The sequence below is a fragment of the Nipponia nippon genome, unplaced genomic scaffold, assembly GCF_047370975.1.
Source record: "Nipponia nippon isolate SJK-2023a ecotype South Korea unplaced genomic scaffold, ASM4737097v1 scaffold_11, whole genome shotgun sequence".
Taxonomy (NCBI): domain Eukaryota; kingdom Metazoa; phylum Chordata; class Aves; order Pelecaniformes; family Threskiornithidae; genus Nipponia; species Nipponia nippon.
The window spans coordinates 25497031-25497598 of NW_028262302.1; positions in this window are offsets into that span (position 1 = coordinate 25497031).

Sequence of the window (568 nt, forward strand, 5' to 3'; positions counted from 1 at the left end):
TGGCCTGTGACAGGAGCAGAGGGGTGACTGCAGCTGGGCTGGGGGCCGCCGGGGGGAATCACCAGCGTCCCCAAGGGACAGCCGTGAGGCTCCCCTCAGGATAACGGGCAGCGGGTTTTGATCTCTAAACACCTAAGCCAAACCGCCCCAAACGCTCGCCCAATGCCCCAGGACGTGCATCGGCCAGCGTTGTTTACGAGCAGGAAAAGGGCGGGCAGGCCTCCTCTCCCCTCGGGGGCACATCGAGGGGGGGAAAGGAAAGAGGGCCCCGCTCCCAGAAGCCGACCTTCACCCACTGTCACATGCGTGGCCTCTCCTCTGCAAACCCAGCGCCTATCGCCGCAGCCTTGACTGCGCCAGCCCCGGCCCCGGAGTCACCCCCAGCCCGGCCGCTGCGGGGCTCCCGCCGCGGCGCTCCCACCGGGGCCGCCTCAGGGCCGCGGGGCGCGGGGCGGGCCGCGGCGAGGGGAGCGGAGCTGCCCACCCCTGCCCGGCGGGGAAAGGGGGTGGAAAGGGAGGCGGGAGGCGGGGAGGAGGCCGGCGCTGCGCTGCCGTGGGGCAGGCGCTG